The following is a 21,107-nucleotide window of genomic DNA, read 5'->3' as shown; positions in this document are numbered from 1 at the left end:
TGGAACATTGTGTTCACTGGTCTTGGGGCATGGGTGAGGGATTGAGGGAGGTGTAGTTGTAAGGGGTGAGTGATGAATTGGGGTGAGTGGCAAGGAATGCAGTTTAATTGTTACCTAGGAGTTCGACTAGGTTTAAAAGCTCAAATATTTCATGAGTAACTATCAGCTTGACTTTAAATTATTTGAGTTTAATGGACTCTTTGGAGCGCTTTGAGACACAGGGAAAATCTTCAATTTCCTGGGCTATTCCCACTACATCTGCTTTGCTAGGTATTCGCCAGGATCTCGACTCACAATTCCAGTCCAAGCTGCTCAAACAACTTTCTGACTGCAAAATGTTTGTGCCATTGTATTGTCCTAACATCATTCAACTCCTGCCTTCAGTCACTTGGCTGCCAGAACCTTCACCCTTCACTCTTTCTCTCCTCACATCACTGACTAAACTGCTCCAACGACCCTGGTTTAACTTGATTTCGATTGTTCTCTCATTGCAGTCACGTGAAACCCACTGGAACACCGTAACTTCAGTGACGGTGCTATATAAATGCAAATAGTTGCAGCTTCCCTATTACCAGCCAACCACCACCTGACGATATATTTTATTTTTGAGATGTGATCACTGCTCCTTTAATTACTCCCCCGTCTTTTCCACGGGTCAAAGTCAGAATGAACATGTGGACAATGTTTCTGACCGCAGGCTGACCTGTCCTGAGTCCGGCGGGCGGTGGGACCCAGCGGAAGCCCAGGCGGCTGGCTCCGGGAGCGCATCCAAGTGCAGCAGCGCGAGCGGAGCGGGGAGCGGGGAGCGCGGGCGCGAGGTGGGAGCGCGGGCGCGAGGTGGGAGCGCGAGCCCGAGGTGGGAGCGCGAGCCCGAGGTGGGAGCGCGAGCCCGAGGTGGGAGCGCGAGCAGCGGGAGAGCGGCAGCAGCGGCGGCAACGGGCAGCGCAGGTAGGAACGAGCGGCTGATACCGAGCAGGAACCCAATAACCGGAATAGAGAGAGAGAGAGAGTCTCAAATAACCGTCACCAGGCGGAGGGTCCACTCTCCGCAATACAGAGAGTCCCCAATATCAGAAATCAGGGGGAAGACAGTCCCCAATATCAGAAATCAGGGGAGAGACTGTCCCCAATATCTGAAATCAGGGAGAGAGACTGTCCCCAATATCTGAAATCAGGGGAGAGACTGTCCCCAATATCAGAAATCAGGGGGAAGACAGTCCCCAATATCAGAAATCAGGGGGAAGACAGTCCCCAATATCAGAAATCAGGGGAGAGACAGTCCCCAATATCTGAAATCAGGGGGAAGACAGTCCCCAATATCAGAAATCAGGGGAGAGACAGTCCCCAATATCTGAAATCAGGGGAGAGACTGTCCCCAATATCTGAAATCAGGGGAGAGACAGTCCCCAATATCTGAAATCAGGGAGAGAGACTGTCCCCAATATCAGAAATCAGGGAGAGAGACTGTCCCCAATATCTGAAATCAGGGGAGAGACTGTCCCCAATATCTGAAATCAGGGGAGAGACAGTCCCCAATATCTGAAATCAGGGAGAGAGACTGTCCCCAATATCAGAAATCAGGGAGAGAGACTGTCCCCAATATCAGAAATCAGGGGGAAGACAGTACCTAATATCAGAAATCAGGGGGAAGACAGTCCCCAATATCTGAAATCAGGGGGAAGACAGTCCCCAATATCAGAAATCAGGGGAGAGACAGTCCCCAATATCAGAAATCAGGGGGAAGACAGTCCCCAATATCAGAAATCAGGGGAGAGACAGTCCCCAATATCTGAAATCAGGGGAGAGACTGTCCCCAATATCTGAAATCAGGGGAGAGACTGTCCCCAATATCAGAAATCAGGGGAGAGACTGTCCCCAATATCTGAAATCAGGGAGAGAGACTGTCCCCAATATCTGAAATCAGGGGAGAGACTGTCCCCAATATCAGAAATCAGGGGAGAGACTGTCCCCAATATCTGAAATCAGGGGAGAGACAGTCCCCAATATCTGAAATCAGGGAGAGAGACTGTCCCCAATATCAGAAATCAGGGAGAGAGACTGTCCCCAATATCAGAAATCAGGGGGAAGACAGTACCTAATATCAGAAATCAGGGGGAAGACAGTACCTAATATCAGAAATCAGGGGGAAGACAGTCCCCAATATCAGAAATCGGGGGAAGACAGTCCCCAATATCTGAAATCAGGGGGAAGACAGTCCCCAATATCAGAAATCAGGGGAGAGACAGTCCCCAATATCAGAAATCAGGGGGAAGACAGTCCCCAATATCAGAAATCAGGGGAGAGACAGTCCCCAATATCTGAAATCAGGGGGAAGACAGTCCCCAATATCAGAAATCAGGGGAGAGACAGTCCCCAATATCTGAAATCAGGGGGAAGACAGTCCCCAATATCAGAAATCAGGGGAGAGACAGTCCCCAATATCTGAAATCGGGGGAAGACTGTCCCCAATATCAGAAATCGGGGGAAGACTGTCCCCAATATCAGAAATTAGGGGGAAGACTGTCCCCAATATCAGAAATCAGGGGAGAGACAGTCCCCAATATCAGAAATCAAGGGGGAAGACTGTCCCCAATATCAGAAATCAGGGGAGAGACTGCCCCCAATATCAGAAATCAGGGAGAGAGACAGTCCCCAATATCAGAAATCAGGGGAGAGACAGTCCCCAATATCAGAAATCAGGGGAGAGACAGTCCCCAATATCAGAAATCAGGGGAGAGACTGCCCCCAATATCAGAAATCAGGGAGAGAGACAGTCCCCAGTATCAGAAATCAGGGGGAAGACTGTCCCCAATATCAGAAATCAGGGGGAAGACAGTCCCCAATATCAGAAATCAGGGGGAAGACTGTCCCCAATATCAGAAATCAGGGGGAAGACTGTCCCCAGTATCAGAAATCATGGGGCAAGACAGTCCCCAATGTCAGAAATCAAGGGGGAAGACTGTCCCCAATATCAGAAATCATGGGGCAAGACAGTCCCCAATATCAGAAATCAAGGGGGAAGACTGTCCCCAATATCAGAAATCAGGGGGAAGACAGTCCCCAATATCAGAAATCAGGGGGAAAGACAGTCCCCAATATCAGAAATCGGGGGAAGACTGTCCCCAGTATCAGAAATCAGGGGAGAGACAGTCCCCAATATCAGAAATCAGGGGGGAGACAGTCCCCAATATCAGAAATCAGGGGAGAGACAGTCCCCAATATCAGAAATCGGGGGAAGACTGTCCCCAGTATCAGAAATCAGGGAGAGAGACAGTCCCCAATATCAGAAATCAGGGGAGAGACTGTCCCCAATATCAGAAATCAAGGGGGAAGACTGTCCCCAGTATCAGAAATCAGAGGAGAGACTGTCCCCAAGATCAGAAATCAGGGGGAAGAGAGTCCCCAATATCAGAAATCCGGGGAAAGACAGTCACCAATATCAGAAATCCGGGGAAAGACAGTCCCCAATATCTGAAATCGGGGGAAAGACTGTCCCCAATATCTGAAATCGGGGGGAAGACTGTCTCCAATATCTGAAATCAGGGGAAAGACTGTCCCCAATATCTGAAATCAGGGGGAAGACCGTCCTCAATGTCAGAAATCAGGGGGAAGAAACTCTCTCCAATACTGGAAATCAGAGGGAAGACAGTCTCTAATACCAGAAATCAAGAGCAAGATAATCTCCAATATGTGAAATCAGGGGGAAGACAGTCTCCAATATCAGAAATCAGGGGGAACAGTCCCCAGTAACAGAAATCAGGGGGAAGAGAGTCTCCAAAACAGAAATCAGGGGGAAGACAGTCTCCAATATTCGAAATCAGGGGGAAAACAGGGAATAACAGGAAATCCAGGAGGATTAACAATATATGCAATCAGACTGTCTATTAACAGAAATCTAGGAGAATATCTCCAAAACCAGTAATAGGAAGGTTGTCAAATAACTGAAATCAGCATATCATTGTCTCCAATAACAGAAATCAGGGAGACTATTGTCTCAAAAACTAGCAAGTTAATTTGTACACAATTTGGAACACGAGGCAAGACAATATAAAAATAGCCATTTGGAAGTACAGGAAACATTCATGTCATGGATCTTCAGAATGACACCCCGAAAGGGATTGCTTTGGTAAATATGAGTGTTCATTAATCAGACGTTCATAACTCAGTGACCCCATTTAACAGAAGTTATGGAGTGTGTCTCCTTAACAGAAGTCAGGAATCTTACGCTGGAAACAAATCCAACTAGTTGGAGATTTGCCCACAAGGGGAAACATCCTCTCAGCAATTACACTGTCAAATCCCTTAAGAATTTAAGATGTTTCTGTAAGATCATCTTATATTCTTCCAGGCTCTGATAAGTATTGGCCCAACTTACTCAAACTTCCTCATAAGTTAACTCCACCAGCCTAGGAATCAGTTGAGTGAACTGTCTCAAAACTGTTTCCAGTGCAAGTATATCCCTCCTTATGTAAGGAGAACAAGTCTTCCCAATAATCCATGAATGATCTGTTCAGTTGGAACAAGACCTCTCTCCTATTACAGATTATGCTGCTTGCAATGGAAAGTTACTTACTGGGAGAAAATGAGGACTGCAGATACTGGAAATCAGAGTCAAAGAGTGTGGTGCTGGAACATGATAGCCAGTCAGGTAACATCCGAGGAGCAGGAGAATCGATGTTTTGAACGTAAGTCCTTCTTCAGCTGTTCCTGATGAAGGGCTTATGCTCAAAACATCAATTCTCTTGCTACTTGGATGCTGCCTGACCGGCTGTGCTTTTCCAGCACCACGCTCTTCAACTCTAGTTACTTACTGGACCTTGTGCTAACATTTTACAGAACAACTTCGGTTATTTGAACGTCAATTATCTGAATTTCAGATTATCTGAACAAGATCTGAAGGTCCCGTAAAAATGTTATCCTCATTTTCTGAACAATCAGCTATCTCAACAAGATATTTCCTGCCCTTCTCATTCAGATAATCGTGGTTGATTAGATTAGATTACTTACAGCGTAGAAACAGGTCCTTCGGCCCAACCACCCCATACCAATCCTCAGAAGAGCAACCTATCCCCCTATATTTACCCCTTCACCTAACACTACAGGCAATTTAGCATGGCCAATTCTCCTAACCTGCACATTTTTGGACAGTGGGAGGAAACTGGAGCACCCGGAGAAAACCCACGCAGACACTGGCAAAATGTGCAAACTCTATACAGTTGCCTGAGGCGGGAATTGAACCTGTGTCTCTGGCGCTGTGAGGCAGCAGTGCTAACCACTGTGCCACCATCGTTCTGTATTACTCATACAAAGTTGTCCAAATCCTTCTGTACTGCAGAATTCTGCAGTCTCTTTCCATTTAAGCAATATTCTGTTTTACTGTTCAAGTGCATAACCTTACATTTTTCCGCATTATGCTTCGATTGCCAAATTGGTTTTTGCCCAGTCATTTAACCTGTTTAACTAACTTGGAAAACCTTTGCATCCTCTTCACAACTTGTTCCACCATCTGTCCTTGTATAATCAGCGGATTTGGTTACAATATGCAATAAGGTATTGGATCATCAGGATATTGAGCAAGTTAGACAAAGGAGAGCCAGTGGGCTTAATCTGTTTGGATTTCTAGAAGGCCTTTGACAAGGTAACGCAAAGGACATGTCAAAATAAGATAAGGGGTGAAGTACTAGTGTTGGTAGAAGATTGTCTGACTGGCAAAAGGCAGAGAGTAGTGATTGGGCTTTCTTTCAGAATGGCAGCTGGTGACTAGTGGAGTTCAGCTGGGCTCAGTGTTGAGGTCACAACTATTCACATTATACATTAACGATCTGGACAGAGGAACTGAGGGCATTGTTGCTACATTTGCAGAAAATACAAAGATAGATTGAGAGACATTTATTGTTGAGGAAGCAGGGAGGCTGCAGAAAGAGTTGGGCAGGCTAAGAAAGTTGGCAAAGAAATGGCAGATGGAATACAGTGTGGGAAATTGTGAGGTTATGCACTTTGGTAGGAAGAATACAGGCATGGACTATTTTATAAACAGAAAAAGGCTTTGGAATCCAAAGCACAAAAGGACTTAGTCCTAGTCCAGCATTCTCTTAAGGTTAACGTGCAGGTCCTTGACAGTTAAGAAGTCCAATGCAATATTAGCATCCATTTTGAGAGGGCTAGAATACAAGAACAGGGATATATTTTTGAGGCTGTGTAAGGCTCTGATCAGAGGGCATTTGGAAAATTGTGAGGCATTTTGGGCCCTCTATCAGAGGAAGGATTTTCTGGCATTGGAGGGATCCAGAGAAGCTTTACAAGAACGATCCTGCGAATGAAGGGCTTGTTACATGACAAGTGGTTGAGGACTTTATTTTTGCTGGAATTTAGAAGGATGAGGGCGGGGATCTCATTGAAACTGACAGAATACTAAGAGACATGGATAGAGTGAGAAGTTGTTTCATTCGGAGAAGAGAGTTGGACATGATGGCACAGCCTCAGCATGAAAGAATGACCCTTTAACAATTAGGGTGACGTTGGGGAACTCATTGCCACAGAAGGCTATGGAAGCAAGTCAGTGAGTGTCTTTAAGACAGAAGTTAGTAGGTTCTTGATTAATAAGGGGATCAAGGCTTTGGGGGAGAAAGCAGAAGAATGGGGTTGAGAAATATATCAGCCATGATTGAATAGTGGAGCAGATTAAATGGGCTGAATGGCCAAATTCTACTCCCGTGTTTTATGGTCTTATTCAATCTGATGATCAGGTTGTAGGATTATCTGTCATGAGATGAGGTGAAAGTGTATTGAATTAATAATTAAAACAAGGATCAGAATTACTACTATAGTGTTTCTTCTTTGCAGCGTTATGTAGGATTGATGCACTAAGACACAGGTCAACAAATAAGTACTGTAATTAAAACAATAAAATGTGAAAGCACTCAGGAGGTCACAGCAGCATATCGGGGGAGGGAAACAAAGTTCGTGCTTTATCTTGATGACTCGTCATTAGGACATTGATCTTGCTGAGTGTTTACCATTCGTTTCGGTTTGATTTCAGATTTCTAGCTTTTGCAGTGTTTTGCTATCATCACATGTATGATAGTCACAGGAACATGTTCTGGGGCTGCAGCCAGATACATTTCATTCACCAGTAATGATGTGGAGGAGATGGTGTTGGACTGAGGTGTACAAAGTTTTTAACTTTATTCACCAGTAACTGACAGATTTATTTGCATTGCTGTATCCATTTTATTTTCAAGAGAGTGTCTTTAGGTGAGAATTGTGAGCTCTTAAAATCCAGGAAAAGAGTAGGAGATAGGAAATGTATTCTGTGTAATTTGCTTGTGATGATTTTGTCACAAAAATAAATGTTTAATGAACAAGATGAGTTCAAATGTGGGAAAGTTATTGAATGTACAGCGGAACCTTGGTTATCTGAATGAGATAGGCGGGCACTATTTCATTCAGATAATTGATTATTCGGTTAATTGATTCAAGATCTCTCCTTTGGGGCTCGGAGTTTTCTAAAGTTTCCTTTTCCCTCATTCTTCCTGTGTTGCTCCCTCTTGCTGTCTCAGGGTTTGTTTCTGAGCAGACACACACCTATGTGTAAGGGACCTGCAGCATTGCTGAAGCCTCCCACAAGCCCCCCCATCATCAGTTCAATGGGATTGACACAACGAGCATTTGCTAAGTCTACTCCCTGTTCAGGAAACTAGGCAGCAGTACACCATGTGCACCCCCCTCCACACTCCCAACCCTGGCCCCTTCCAACCCCCCAACCCCGTCCAACGCCACCTCCATTGACCCCATCAACCCTGCTGCTCTCCGACTTCCCAACCCCGTCCAAACCTGCCCATGTCTGATCCCCCCCAACCCGGCTCACGTCGGACCACCCCCCCCAACCCTGTCTGAACCCCCAATCCTGTCCAACGCTGCTTCCCCATCTGCATCCCCAACCCCATCCCCGTCCGATCCCCCAACCCATCCACTCCGCCCTCTCCAACCCCATCCCACTACAGTGCCCTGTCTGCCTCAAGTTGGTTTGAAGTTCCCCAATGGCTGTTTGCTTTACTGTGAAACCAATGGAACACCCATGGGATCTCCGATATCAGGGTTCTTAGCACAGACAGTAATGCAGAGACTCAAACAAACAGCTCTGCCAACCATCCAACCCAACTTCCGGTACATGGATGACACCTTTGTCATCACTAAACGAAACAAATTAGAGGAAACCTTCAAGACCATCAATAATACTGCTCCTGGCATAAAATTCACTAAAGAGGAGGAAAACAGCATGTCCTAGATGTCGCAGTAGAGCGAACAGCAAATGGGGAATTTCAAACCAGTGTCTACAGATAAACAACACATACGGACCAAATATTGAACGACAGAAGCAATCATCCCAACATCCACAAAGGAAGCTGCATCAGACCGTTATTTCAGTAGGCCACCACACACTGCAGCACAGAGGAACTACGCAGAGCAGCGGAAAATCACCTAGACAGTGTATTCAAAAAGAATGGGTACCCAATGAACACAGACTGCAGATGTCTCAGCAACAAACCCAAACAAGCAGACAAAACACATTCAGAAACCCTAGCCACACTTCCCTACATCAAATTCATCTCGGAAATGACTGCCAGACTATTCAGACCCCTTGACATCATGGTAGCCCACAAACCCACCAACACATTAAAACAGCAGTTAATGAACTTGAAAGACTCTATACAGACAAGCAAAATTAATGTCATTTACAAAATACTGTGCAAGAACTGTAACAAACACTACATTGGACAAACAGGCAGAAAAATGTAGGGCATTTAAATGGGCATTGAATAGGCATATGGAGGATAGTGGGCTAGTGTAGGTTAGGTGGGCTTGGGTCGGCGCAACATCGAGGGCCAAAGGGCCTGTACTGTGCTGTATTTTTCTATGTTCTATGTAAAACTAGCCACCAGGATACATGAACATCAACTAGTCACAAAATGACATGACTAGTATCCTTACATACAGATAAGGAAGGACACCACTTCGACTGGGACAACACATTCATCCTAGGACAAACCAAACACAGACGCACACGAAAATTCCTAGAAGCATGACATTCCAACTGGAACTCTATCAACAAACACATTGACTTGGACCCCATTTACCACCCTCTGAGAAAAAATACAGGAAATGACATCACCACCGGAAATAACATCACCAACTCCAGGAAACCCAAACATATAAATAGAAAGCAGGAAACACCAGTAGTGCTTCTTCCGGAGGCTCACTGAAGATGTTACCTAGTATGGTAATGAAACATCTGAAAATGAACCTTTCAGCTCAGTGAGCAAACCTATATCCAAAACTCATCAGCCATGATTGAATGGCATGGCAGACTTGATGGACTGAATGGCCTAATTTATGCTCCTACGTCTTATGGTTTTTCCATATCTACTTTCTAAAATAGTATTTTGGTGCCAAACCATTTGTGGTATGTCCTTGCTTACGAGGAAGATAACTAGGACTTGTCTAAGCTCCAGAGAATCGACATTTCGGGCATAAGCCCTTCGTCAGGAATGACTTGTATGACAGTCAATCTCAATCTTTGCTGCTTGATACAGCTTAAGAATGGTGAAAAGTTTCTGTCTCATTTTCACAAGGTACAGTTACATTAGGACTTGCTCTTTATTTCCAGATCTTACCAAAGCATAAATGAGATCTGGACCTCATGTTTGTCATCTAAATGATTTTTGTTTCATCTTCCAGGTCATGCTAATTCAAGATGATTCATTCACACATCAATGCAGAGATTATGTAACATCCTTTAATTCTATCTTTTTATATTGGCAATTGTCACAAGTGGAGCAGATAGATCTGGTAGTGTTGGTGGTTCAGTTATAAGTGGTGGATCATTCTCTTGCAGTCCTGCAACGAACCTCAGAGAGGATCTTATGTTGGAACAGAAAATAATGCAGGAATTATGAAATGAAATTTAGACATAGAAGAGAGAACTGGGGAAGAAGATTGGTCAGGCAAGAGAGAGTGACAGACCGAGAAACAATAGTTGGAGAGAAAGAGAGAGAGAGTGATGAATGAGAGAGACAACAGGGAGAGACAGAGTCAGAAAGAGAGAAGTCCAATGTAAATGTTCGGCGAGTCTTCCTAACAATCCATGCTGCCGAGTTCTGCCATCTAGCTCACCTCACAGCTGTTTAATGGCCACTATGGCCATTAAATTGGCTAGAATCAGCCCTCCTACTCCCACCAGGAGCAGTGACCCCTTCTGGGACTGCAGCCGGACCTCAGGGGATGTGGGCAGAGAAATATCCTGATGAGTCCAAAGTCTCACTGGGGCCAGACTGGCAATCCTGTGAAGAGGTGCCATGCCCTCGATCTGGCTATTGGTAGTGCTAGACTATCTCTGCCATACATGAAATCTATGCCAGTGAGAAGAGGCCTGGAAGTGACAAATGGGCTACCCAACATTTCTCCCTCTAAAATTGCAGTGGACTGGAGGCAAGCAGTGGGTTCTGTGAATGGTATCCCTGTCATGGCACCCAGTCTCATGCCTTACCCCAGCAGCCTGCTAACCCACTCTAAAGGGCCATAAAACTCACCCCAGAGAGACTGAGACGGGCAGAGTGAGGATGCAGAGCTGGTGTAGGGACCTAGAGTGAAACAAAGAAAATGAGAGAGAAAAAGACAGAATGGATTGAGAGGGACTGAAAGTGAGAATGAGACAGACAAAAAGTTAGAGAGGTGGCAGTGTGATGGAGAAAGACAGAGGCATGCACACATAGGCATACCATAAAAGAAGAGTGAACTGTGAAAGACAACCTCAAAGAAAAGCAAAGAGAGGCTTATGGTGAATGAGAGAGAGAGACTAAGAATATAATGTTCAGCTACATTGACTTAATGCAATAAACAGCTGGAGAATGATCTCTGATGTAGAGAAAGTGCGTATAGTGATTTTGGTGGGGATGGTGAATTAGTGCAGCATTTGGGTGAAGCAGTTTGTGTAATGCTTTGTCATTTCTGCCTAAACTGTAAAGCATAGAACTGCAGTTTCAGAGTCTGCATATCCTTTAGATCGGCCAGCAATCTATGCAGGTTAACAGCTGTGATTGCACAGCTCTGCCTTTCAGGCACAGAGCTAAGGGAACACATTCAAGCAAGTATTGTTCAGTAAAGAGAGTCAAGGAACTTGAATGTAGAAAGAACTGTTACCCAGGTAACAAGGTGCATTTATGCAAGGAGTATTTTAGTCAAAGCTCCAAGTCATTTCTTGTCGAGGACGTAATACTGTGAGTGAGACTGACCATTGTGAAACTTCAATTCTAATCATTTATTTAATTTGCTGTGATTTTGGTGGCTTATTAACAGCTAAAAAGACTTCAGCTACCTCAGGAAATCACAAATGTCTTTACAACTAATGGAGCATTTTGACATTTAGTTCACCTTTGTAAGGTCAAAGGCATGACTGCCAATTTGAGCGTAACAAATAGAGTATAAGATTCTGAGGGGGCTCCACAGGGTAAATGCTGAGAAAATGTTTCATCTTGGAGTCTTGAACTGGTGGCACAGATTCAAAATAAGACCTCCCAAATAAGACAGAGATGAGGAGTAATTGTGTGGGTCATTAAATATATTCAAGGCTGAGTTACCCAGAATTTTGATCTGTAAGGGAGGCACGAGTTATATGGGATAGCTGGAAAGTGGAGTTAAGGCCACAAATTGATCAATCTGATTTTCTTGAATGGCAGAGTAGGTTCAAGGAGCTCACTAATACTTTTATTTGTTATGTTTTTATCTCACACAACAGCAGCAAGATAAATGACTTCTTTTAGGTGTTTACACTTTCTGCCAAGCCCATCCTGACACTTCTCCCTTGTAGATCTTCTCTGAACTTGAATTCAGGTTGAACAAGTTCTGTCAACAAGCCCATCTTTACTGATTGCACAGCAGTCTCATCTGCCATTACTTCCCAAATAGCTAAAAATTGTCTCAACCACTATTGGCTTTTATGCCCTAACATTGATGTAAGGTAAAGTTATGACCAAGATTGCATGACCCACTGTTCCCTTTCCAATCCCACTCCTCCACTGATCACAATAAATTTTAAATTTAACTAGGTTGGTGTTATGTCCAATTGTATAGGTCTCAGGCAGTGTCACATTTTGTATTAAGAACAAGTCATCCAGGTTACTTTTGTCAACAACAAATAAGTTTATTATCAAAAGCAAATTTACTCAAAGATGAAAAGATTATTGATATATACATATATATATATATGGTGCGCACAATTCTGAGGAGAAACAAAAAATGAAAACACTGCACAGTGTCAACTTTAAAGTACTTTTAAAGTAAATGATTTGTTCAACACAAAATAATCAATCAATCACAAATTATCCCAAATGTTGTTCATATTTCAGGGTTATTCTGCATCCAGAAGTTGGTGGAACCGGAGTGTTTTCCTGGAACATTTGTAGTTGGTTATATTCTTTTTTTCTGGACATTGTGGATAGATTCCATGAATCTTATCCAGGAATCCTTCCCAATTTGTAAAGACGACTTCTGTGTTCAGCTCACACACTTTGCTGAGAGGAATTGTGATGAAAGAGGGGGGGCATGATGGGCTGTTGGAGACGCAGGCACATCTTAGATTCTCTGTCATTGAATTTAAAAATGCAGAAGTCTTATCCGACCCACAAACGGAGCAATGTGACCTCCCTCTGAAAGTTCTGCAGACTCCGTAAAAACTCCCTTCTGCTTGCAGGTGCAATATTGTTGTACCCAGTGCTATGAATTAGCAACATGTTCATTTGGTTAAAAGTTCACGATATATTTATATGGTTCATGTAATCTTTTAAATAATACCATTTGCCTCACTTCTCTTTGTAAGAGTAGTTATAAATAGACCAGAGAAGAATGCCGAAGCAGGTGTTGCTCTATACAGTGTATGGCAAGAAACTGGGGTTCATTGCCACATGAAGTGGTTGTTGTAAATAACTTGATGCATTTAGTGGGAGACTTGATGCACACAAGGTGGGAGGAATTGGAGGAATATGGCAGCATTGTGGAGGAGGCAGTTAGAATGGTGGAAGCTTGTGTGGTTTATGGGCCAGCATGGAAGATTTGATCATATTTCTGTGATGTAGATTTAATGTAATTCTATGTAATATTTTCTGCTTTTGTCTCCCTCATTGCTGCACCCTTTGCTGCTGATTTGAGTGGTTAACCGAAACATTTGATTGTTGTTCTTGATGGTTAGACTGTTGGCAAATAAATTGAATACATAATTTTTTAAAATAATTAGTGTGAGTATCAAAATGCATAAGCAAGAAATAGTTAACATCGGAGATGTGTCCACCATATTCAACCTTGAATCAGTTGTTGTCTGTGTTGGCTTGCTGTTCAAGAAAATGTTTTGTTCATTATACTACGAAAAGGTTTACTTTTTGGTTTTGACTGTCTCCTTGAGTTTAATGTAGCCTTCAGTAGTGAAGTCAGTGCCTTGGAATCTGCATCATAAGGTTGTGGGTTCAAGCCCCACTCCAGGAACTCGCACACATAGCGTAAGTTGGTTATTCAGTTTAGTACTGAGGGAGTACTATCCTGCAACAGGTATCATCTTTTAGTTAACATGTTAATCCAAAAATCTATTTCACCTGAAATATACAATATGAACAAAGATACATTTATATCTAAGAACTTGAAATTCACATGGAAAGCTTTAGGCAAAATAGGAACTCAAAATACAGTCAGTTCAGATGCGATCTGATGTTCTAAGAAAATCGTGCAATAACCGCACCATTTAAACGAATGGGGCTGGGATCGTGTTATAGTCAATATGGGTAAGGATGTTCATATTCTACAAATGACAATTTAATTCTTCAATCGTGTTAAAGTCAATTCATGTTGAAGAAGTGCACATCAAAGCAGAACCAACTATATATTAATGTTAAATTTTAAATACAACATGTAAACGTGATTTAGATTCATTTGTCTATATCTGAGTGAAATCTTTCTAATGAATATATTAAAGGAGTTTTTAAAGTCAGAAAACAAGTTTAGATATTTAAGGAATGAATTTGAGAGCTTGGGACATAGCAACTGAATACACAGACATAAATGTTGAAGCAATTAAAATCATGGATGCACAATAGGCTAGAATTATTGGTATGCAGATACCTGCAGGGTTGTGGGGCTGGTGGAGATTCAGAGATCGGGAAGGGTGAGGCCATGAGCGATTTGAAAACAACAATGAGAATGTTAAAATCAAGGTTTTATTTGACTGAGAGTCAATGAAGACAAGAATGTACAATCTTATCATTCTCCAATGAATCAGCAACACTAAAAGGACTTGCTGGTTATGTAGTAACAGGAGTAGGTCATTCAGCCCATCAAATTACTCCAGTGATTGTACGTAGCGTTTCTGTCTGCAGATCTGAACAGGTTAATGGACAGTAAATTTTGACTTTTCATTCGAGGTTTTGCTGGAGTGTAATTCACAATATGAAAGTCAGATTGCATATAATGTAACAGTGTGGGTTACATCAAAAATAGAACACTGTTCTATAGTCTATTTGTGAGTTCTGTATCTGTTGAGTTTGGGTTTCTGCCTTGCATTGTTCTCATGTGTTCATGGAACTGCAATCATATTACTGGTAGGGTGTATGATATTTCTTATACAGTTTTTCAGCTAGCCACTTGATTTCTTCCTCCTATTTCAGCCCATCAGCCGTATTGATCATTGTCTTGTCACCTCTTGAGCTAACCTCCCTTTTGTCACCCTAATTTTCTTTCCATAACCACTGTAACAACCCCATTGTCACCCTGCAAGCCTCTGGACCTTCTGACTCTAGTGCAGTCCCTGATCTGTCTCTATGACTCAATTTATTCTGTTGGTTTCAGTGAGTTGGGGAGAGACGAAGGGACAGGGTCAAGGCACAGCAAGAAAGAGGAAGAAGAATGCAAGTTGCAGAAAAGTTGATAAGAGGCAGACTGAAGGCAGAAAAAAAAGAGATGGGGAGAAGTGGTGTAAAAAAACTCAGAAGTATTGACTCAATGGCAGACAGAATGAATATGAGACAGAGAGAGGGAAAAAGAATCTACAAGGTTAGGCAGGCAGAAAGAATCAGCATAGGGGATAAAGAGACAATTTCAGGTCAATATCATTGGAGTTCAGCTTGTACATAGAGTCTCTTTTATAACCAGATGGGAAAGGCTTTGAATACTGCTGATATTTGAGATTTGGCATTTACTCCGTGCAATCAGGAAGTGCTCACTTGACAATTAAGTTCTTCCTTTTTATTTAAATAACAAGTGTTTGCAAAATCAGGAAGCAAAATACTGCACAGACAAACTGTAAAATAACATACCAGCAGTGTACTAGGTTTTCCATTCCTGTTCAGTCAAGACTTGGTAGAAAAACAGCAGCAGCAGCAACAACATGTAAATATAATTTATGTGACATCTTTAATCAGTGCAACATCCCCAAGGTGTTTAATTGGCTTGCATTCAGCTGAAATTTGACATTGAGCCAAAGAAGATATTGCGACAGGTGAGCAACCGTTTGATCAAAGAGAGAGGTTTTAAGGAGGGCAGAACAGTAGAGAGACGGAGTTTAATGATAGAATTCCACAGTTCAAGGCCAGAGGCATGGCTGCCAGTAGGCAAAGGGCCAGAATTGGAGGAACACAAAGTTTTCAGTAGATTGTAAAACTGGTGTAGGTTAAATAAACACTGGTCATAAAATCTAACTGTGTGGCATCAATTGAGTACCCACTGTGGAGTTGGAGTTCTCAAAATGTCAAAATGTTCTGACCATGCATTCTTGCACAATGCCAAACCCTGGGATGGACACTTACATGGACATGTCAAGAAAAAGGGACAGGAATTGGCTGTTTCAAGTTTGCTTTGTGATTCAATGAGATCATGGCTGATCTGACTCTGGCCTTAAGTCCACTTTCCTGCCTATCCCCCATAACCCTCACTTCTTGTCGATCAAAAATCTGATGGATTGAGCCTTGAATTTAGGACTGGGGGAATTTCAAGTCATACCTGGCATAAAGCAAAATGTTTGTGGTTTTTAGAGGTCAATGATTTCTGCTCCAGGACATCTGTGCAGGAATTCTTCAGGGTAGTGTCCTCGGCCCAACCATCTTCAACTGCTCCATAAAAGACCTACCCGCAATCATTAGATCAGAAGTAGGAATGTTTGCTATTGATTATGCAATGTTTAGACTATTCATAACTCCTTTGTTACGGAGCAGTCCATGTCCAAAAGTAGCAAGGACATGCCAAGGCTTGGGTTCATAAGTGCAAGTAACATTCACATATGTGCCAAGCCTTGCTATTTCCACCAAAAGGCAATCTTAACCATCTCTCTTGATGTTCAATGGCATTACCATTGCTGAATCACCCAATAACAACATCATGAGGGTTCCCCTGGATCAGGAGCTGGACTGGACCAGCCAAATAAATAGTGTCTACTAGAGCAGATTGTTATACAACTGGTGTGCTCTGTAGCAAGACTTTGCTGCTTTTATATTCTATCTCCCTCACAATAAAGGCCAATATGCAATTTGTCTCCCTATTTCCTTGTGATTCCTGCATGCAATATTTAGTGATTCAAGTACAAGGCTATCAGATCCTTTTTTACTACAGGATTTTGCAATTTCTCTCACGAGGTAATGTTTTGATTTTCTATTCTTCTGCCAAAGTGATAAATCTCTCATTTTCTGGGTTTACTCTCAAATTTAACCTATCTAAATCCTATTGCAGACCCTTTTATATCCTCCTTGCTTTCCTATCTACCTTTGTACTATAAGCAAATTTGGCTACGATATCGTAATTACATTTATCCAAATCGTTAATGTAGATCATAAATAGTTTAACCTCAGCAAAGATCCTTGCAGCACTTGACTGGTTACAGTTTACCAATCTGAAATGACCCATTTATCCCAGCTGTTTCCTGTTCATTTGCTAATCCTCTATCATATTGCCCCAATAACAGGAACTCTTGTGCAATAACTTTTATTTGGTACCTCATCAAGTGCCTTTTCTACTGTTATGAAGATGCTTTACATTTAATATTACTTGGATGAAAGGTTTTGAAGGGTTGTAGAGAAAAATTATTTATTTCAAGTTTTCTGGAAATGCCTGGAGCAGTTCTTTCAAAATATATTATTGAATGGATGCTGCTGACTTTGGAGATGTTTTAAACAACACTTTTGAGATATTGCATGACTAGTGATTACTGCTTGCTTTTAGTTTTGAATAGTGACTGCTTGGTGAGATTTATGTTTCATCTGGTTCAGTTTGAGGAAAACCTGCTAAGGACAAGCTGCCCAGTTGACCCCTCCCATTTCTGAAAAGAAAATCCTCCAGTTGGTTTAGGGTGAAATCAATTTGTTCTTTTGATTGAAAAGAACATTTCAAAATTGTATTTCCAGAGCAAATTGTGTCTTCAAGACTTCAGATGCAACTGTGCATGACTAATGACTTGATCAAATGTCTCAGTGTTGAAATAACAGACTGTGGAACATTCTATGATTTATCATTTGCCTTCAGGAATAATTCAAGGGTTTTCTTTCAGAAAGCCAGTCACTGCGGACAGTACTATTTTCCCCTTTACTTCTAGAATAGATGAGTGTGTTTTGTGTATGTTGGCATTTATGCTTTTACATCATTGACTTTATATATTTACTAATGATTGCATCTTTATTGAATAAATTTTGGTTTGATAATAAATCAATAGTTTTTTAAGAAACTTGGATGCTAGATCTTGTTTTTTAAACATGATATAGAGAAGGTGTTTAATTTGTCATCTTGGTAACAAGTAAAAGTATTTTATCTTATGATTCATGGAGTAGTGGGACTATAGTGACAGTCTATCCTCTCCAGCCTCAGTACTGAAGACCTCCAAATAGACAACATTTGCTGCTTCCCCTTTATCCATTTATCAACATCCTCAAAGAACTTAAATACATTAGTCACATAATTTAATGTTCACAAAGCCACGATGACTCTGTACAGTAATACAATGCAATATATAATACAATATACATTACAGCAGAGAAACAGTCTGTTGGCCCACCAAGCCTGCACTAATTTCTAATCCTTATATATATCCGTTACTCATAACACATACATGATTTGTTTCCCTCTGTTCGCCTTCTGTTCATATGTCTATTACTAATGTGTCTGATGCTGCCACCTCCACTGACAGTGCATTTCAGGCAGCCACCATCCTGTTTTTGAAAAATTTTCCCTGCACCTCTCCCCTAAACGACCCCCACCTCTCACCTTGATCCTATGCCCTCTTTCATGCTTGACCTTTCCACACTGGGAACGAGCCACCCCACCATGCCTCTCATAATTGTGTATTCCTCTGTCAGATCTCCCCTCAGCTTCTGTCTTTCCAGTGAGAACAAGTTTGTTCAGCCTCTCCTCAAATCTAAAACCCTCCACGCCAGACAGCACTATTGTAAACCTCTACACTCTTTCCAAAGCATCCACTTCTTTCTGGTAGTGTGATGACTGGAAATGCATGTAATATTCCAAATGTGGTCTGACTAAAGCTGTTACATAATCAATGCCTCGTCCGATGGAGGCAAGTGTGCTGTATGCCTTGTTGACCACCTTATCTACCCATGTTGCAACTTACAGGGATATGTGGACCTGTATGCCAAGTTCCCTCTGTATGTCAGTGCTCCTAAGGGTTCTGCGACTTATTGCATAACTCACAACTGAATTTGATCTTCCAAAATGCATCACCTCATATTTGTCCGGATTAAACTTAATTTGCCATTTCTTTGCCCAAATCTGCAATATATCAATATCCAGCTGTATCCTTTCACTATCCTGCTCACTACCTGCAAATTTGCCAATTCTGGTGTCATCCACAAACTTGCCAATCAGATCACCTACATTTTCCTCCAGATCATTTGTGTGTATATATATTACAAGCAACAAAGTTTCCAGCACTAATCCCTGTAGAATGCTGCTAGTTACTGATCTCCATTCGGAAAAGTACCTTCCACCACTACTCTCTATCTTCTATAACCAAGTCAGTGTTACACCCATCTCGCCAACTCATTCCGGATCCCATGACACTCTACTTATTGTACCAGTCTGCTATGAGCTACCTTATCAAATGCCTTACTAAATTATAGGTAGACAGTGTTCACTGTCCTTCCCTTGTCGATTATTCTTGGTACTTCCTCAAAAAATATTGTAATTGTATTAGCCCCCACCACTCCTCTGGCAGCTCATTCCATACACGCATAACCCTCTGTGTGAAAAAGTTGCCCCTTAGGTCCCTTTTAAATATTTCGCTTCTCACCTTAAACCTATGCTTTCTAGTTTTGGACTCCCCCAGAGAACCAGGAAAATAATCTATCCATACCCCTCATGATTTTAATAAATTCTGTAAGGTCATCCCTTTGCCTCCGATGCTCCAAGGAAAATAACCGCAGCCTATTCAGTCTCTCTCTGTAACTCAAACTCTCCAACCCTGGCAAAATCCTTGTAAATTGTTTCTGGATCCTTTCAAGTTTCACAACATCCTTCCTATAGGAGGGAGACGCGGTATCCTAAACTAATGCATGTAGTATCCCAAACTAATCTCCTGTATAGCTGCAACATGACCTCCTAACTGTTGTACTCAATGCACTGACCAATAAAGGAAAGCCTACCGAATACCACCTTCACTATTCTACCTACCTGTGACTCTACTTCTAAGGAACTATATACCTCCAATCCAAGGGCTCTTTGTTCAACAACACTCTCCAGGACCTTACCATTAAGTGTATATGTCCTGCCCTGATTTGCCTTTCCAGAATGCCACACTTCACATTTATCTAAATTAAACTTCATCTGCCACTCCTCAGCCCAGTGAATCATCTGATCAAGATCCAGTTGGTGTACTCTGAGGTAACCTTCTTCGCTATCTTCTAAACCTCCAATTTTGGTATCAGCTGCAAACTTATGGTCATTACAACATGCCCCATTGAAACTTTGATCGCTTGGCTGGGCTTATTTCTCAATACCACGTCCAGTATGGCCCTGTTCCTTATTGGACCATCCACACATCATTTAAAAAAACCTTCCAGGACACTTCTAACAGATTGCTCTTGATCCAAACCCATGGTGCTAAGTGAGTCCAGGTCAGTATGGGGGGAGTTAAAATCATAAACCACAATAATCCTGTTATTTTCACATCTTTCCAGAGGCTGACTAAATATCTCTTTATCTCCTGCTGGCAGCTGGGAGGTCTTTAGTACAATCCCAGCATTGTGACTTCACCCTTCCTATTCCTGAACTATACCTATAACGTCTTGGTGTAAGATCCCTCCAGGATGTTCTCCCTCAACACAGCTGTGATATGCTCTTTGACCAGTAATGCAACTCCCTCAGCTCTTTTTGCTTCCTTCTCTGTCTTGTCTAAAACATCAATATCCTTGAATGTTAAACTGCCAATCCTGCCCCTCTTTCAACCATGTCTCTGTTATAGCAGCAACATCACAATGGCATGTATTAATCCGGGCTCTAAGTTCATCTGTCTTACCTATTATACTTCTTGCTTTGTAGCAAATGCAGTCCAAGCCTCCAGTTCCGCTGAGCTCAGCAACCCTCACCCTGACTACTCTTCCTCTTGGCTATATTTGTCTTCATGTCAAGCACTTCCCAATCTCTATACGTATCGACCTGCTGCTCTGGTTCTCATCCCACTGCCACACTAATTTAACCCCTCCTGAGTTGGCATTTGGTAGGACATTGGCGTTCGTCCAGTTTAGGTGCATCGCGTTTTTTTTTCTACAGGTCCAACCTCCCCTGGAAGACATCTCAATGATCCACATATGTGAAGCCCTTACCCTTGCATCAGCTCTTTAGCCACATTTTCAATATGTCTCTTTTCCTAGATTCTGTAACATACGACATAGGAAGTAATATCCTGAGATTACTATCCTAGAAGTCCTGCTTTTTAGTTATTACATAAGTCCCGAAATTTTTGTTGCAGGACCTTGTCACTCTTTCTACTTAAGTCAATTGAGCTAATATGGACAATGATTTCTGTCTGTTTACCCTCCCGTTTCAGGATGCTCTGTACCTGCTCAGAGGCATGTATG

At 42.3% G+C, this 21,107-nt stretch overlaps 1 protein-coding gene across 3 annotated transcripts in view; it reads left to right on the top strand.

Annotated features, from left to right (window-relative positions):
- Positions 1-862: 862 nt before the first annotated feature.
- camkk1a (calcium/calmodulin-dependent protein kinase kinase 1, alpha a) overlaps positions 863-21,107 on the top strand; it is a 250,736-nt gene continuing 230,491 nt past the window's right edge. For 2 of the 3 annotated variants that reach the window (XM_060848477.1, XM_060848475.1), the window contains exon 1: positions 863-948. The gene's annotated coding sequence lies outside the window, so the exon portion shown is untranslated. The remainder of the gene's footprint in view (positions 949-21,107) is intronic. The other variant, XM_060848478.1, reaches the window with a different exon arrangement.

The sequence above is a fragment of the Hemiscyllium ocellatum genome, chromosome 31, assembly GCF_020745735.1.
Source record: "Hemiscyllium ocellatum isolate sHemOce1 chromosome 31, sHemOce1.pat.X.cur, whole genome shotgun sequence".
In the NCBI taxonomy this organism is placed as follows: domain Eukaryota; kingdom Metazoa; phylum Chordata; class Chondrichthyes; order Orectolobiformes; family Hemiscylliidae; genus Hemiscyllium; species Hemiscyllium ocellatum.
Note: the sequence above shows the minus strand (reverse complement) of the source record. Positions and strands in the feature narration are given on the sequence as shown.